Raw genomic sequence first — 2,556 nt, forward strand, 5'->3', positions numbered from 1 at the left:
ACAGATCCTGAAATGGGCGATCACCTCACGCTTTGGGAAACCAGTTTTATATCGTTTCAAAGTAGTGTCGTAGTTCGAAATTTTTAGAACTTTGATTTCTCGAAAACTATTCATCCCTTACCGACCGGGCTTTGCAAGGCAGTTTATATTCATGGGCCGAACATTCCCTGATAGTTCCTATCCCCTGAGGTAAATAATAAAAAAATAAAAAATATCCCCAAAAGTCAAGACTCGAACCTACGACACGGAGAGCCGAAATGAGCAGCGATCCAGCACGCAACTTCCTGAGCCACCAGACCACACACTAGAACTGCCATCTGACACCGATATACGAGGCATGGCTTCCTTGACCCTTCAGAAATCGGGGCGCGCGTGCCTCCGGCCCGGGAAGCCAGAAGAGCCACCATTCGGCCGCTCCGTGACAGAAATTTCAACGTAAATCGGCTTTAGCTCTGGACCTATTGGAGCTACAGCGTCCAAATTTCGGCTGTAGATTCTTCTAGTGAAACTGAACAGATCCTAAAGTGCGCGATCACCTCACGCACAGGGACACCAGTTTTATTGCGATTCAAAGTAGGGTCCTAAGGGCAAATTTGTAGAACGTCGTAAAACTGAACAGATCCTGAAGTGGGTAACCACCTCACGCACCGGGAAAACAGTTTTATATCGTTTCAATCTGGGGTCCTAGTTCGAAATTTTTAGAATCTTGATTTCTCGAAAACTATTCATCCAACAGCGACCTGGATGTGCAGGGCAGTTTACTCCCAGGCCCCTTACTGCCCCAGGTACACGTGGCGCAGATGACTATCGGCCATTGGTTGATGGGTTGATGCATACAAACGTAAAGGACAAGTACAACAAATTATGTAAATGTGTAATAGCTGGTTAAATTGCCGCGGCATACAATTTTAGTAACTTACCTTCCTGCAAGTGGGACATTTTCCTCCCAATCCTGGATTCTGCACACAATCATCACAGAAAGTGTGTCCACAAGGCAAGTTCTTAGGACGGTGGTGGTTCAGGTCAAATTGGTTGAAACATATGTCACACTGTAGATCCATCACTGAAAGAAAAAGGTACAGGATTGAAACACTTTGAGAAGATAGTGTTGCCTGAATCATTGCTATATCCAGTTAAGAATTGGTCGTTTCCACGCTTAGCGCAGCGCTCGCTCACGCCGGCGTGAGGCGGGCGAGGGGCAGGGTGCGGGTGCTGTATCCAGTTAAGAATTTTGTCGTTTCCACGCTCAGCGCGCGCTCGCGCTGGCGTGAGCGCGGAGGGCGAGAGGGGAAGCGGGGGACGAAGAGGGTCAGCAGTTCTTCCGACGCTGCCTCCCCGCACCCTGCCCCTCGCCCGCCTCACGCCGGCGTGAGCGCGCGCTGCGCTAAGCGTGAAAACGACCAATTCTTAACTGGATATAGCAGGGGAGGCAGCGGCGGAAGAACTGCTTGCTAACCCTCTTCGTCCCCCGCTTCCCCCTCGCCCTCCGCGCTCACGCCAGCGTGAGCGCGCGCTGAGCGTGGAAACGACAAAATTCTTAACTGGATACAGCACATCAATTGCTATATTCAACTAAGCATTTCTCTGAGCTACGCGCCCCCAAGCCCAAGCACACGCTTCTGCAAGCGTGAGTACGGGGAAGAACGACGCCAGCGATCCACGCCGCGCTAAGCGGAGCTCACGCTTGGGTCACGCTTGGGCCACGCTTGGGGGCGCGTAACTCACGAGAAATGCTTAATTGAATATAGCTTATGCTTTCTTAACCTTAATTCTATGACTTCAGCATAAATGGAATTAACAGACAGGGTATTTTCAGTTTTTACAGTCACAACGAATTCTAATAGCAAAGCTAAAAAGGAATTACGTATACGTATCAACTGACCTGTTCCGCAGCAGTCGATCAGTTCCTAACTTTAAACCGTGTAATAGGGTTCAGTAGTGGCCGGCCAAGCAGTGGCTGTTTATCGAAACGAGAGAAATGAACACTGCTGCGACATTTATACAAAGTTTCCCTCGAGCAGGTGCGGGGGCAAAGGGAAGCACTGCAACCTGTTATTGCCACGCAAAGGGCAGCACAAAAGTCTAAAATTAAATGACGATTAAGTAAACAGGATAGGTTATGATCTGATTCTTCACAACAAGCCGTCTGTCCGCTGTCGGCGTCGGCTGCGGCTGCTTGCCGCTTTGTTGTTGGTTGGCCGGCGGCCGGCAGCAGAAGGCGGTGGGCGCGGCGCGCGTAAATACGAACGCGGTGAGCTGCTCTGCCGGCCTTACTGGCCCTCCGCCGAGCACAGAGGGAAAACTTTGAGCCGGGACTGTCACGTGACTTCAGAATGGTCCCTCATTTTGACATCTTTCTGCGCTCATCCTGATGTAAGTCTGACTCAATATGACGTAATAAGTCCAATATTGGTCACTAATGGTATACCGCCGCTACGGAACGCGCCCTACGGAATCAGTTTTATGGGGGTGGACGGTCGGCCCCAAGAAGCGGCCGGGAAGGAAGTCAAATCGCTGAATGAAACCCCTCTGTGAAAGCAAACCACACTGCCCCCC

At 50.6% G+C, this 2,556-nt stretch overlaps 1 long non-coding RNA gene across 1 annotated transcript in view; it reads right to left on the reverse strand.

The window, feature by feature from the left end:
- The window catches only part of LOC127749090 (uncharacterized), a 2,795-nt gene extending 2,621 nt beyond the window's left edge, over positions 1-174 (reverse strand). Inside the window, exon 1 of the long non-coding RNA XR_008010962.1 lies at positions 25-174. This is a non-coding gene — a long non-coding RNA (uncharacterized LOC127749090). The remainder of the gene's footprint in view (positions 1-24) is intronic.
- Positions 175-2,556: the final 2,382 nt, after the last annotated feature.

The sequence above is a fragment of the Frankliniella occidentalis genome, unplaced genomic scaffold (genome assembly GCF_000697945.3).
Source record: "Frankliniella occidentalis isolate FOCC.00 unplaced genomic scaffold, Focc_3.1 Scaffold30, whole genome shotgun sequence".
NCBI classification, from domain to species: domain Eukaryota; kingdom Metazoa; phylum Arthropoda; class Insecta; order Thysanoptera; family Thripidae; genus Frankliniella; species Frankliniella occidentalis.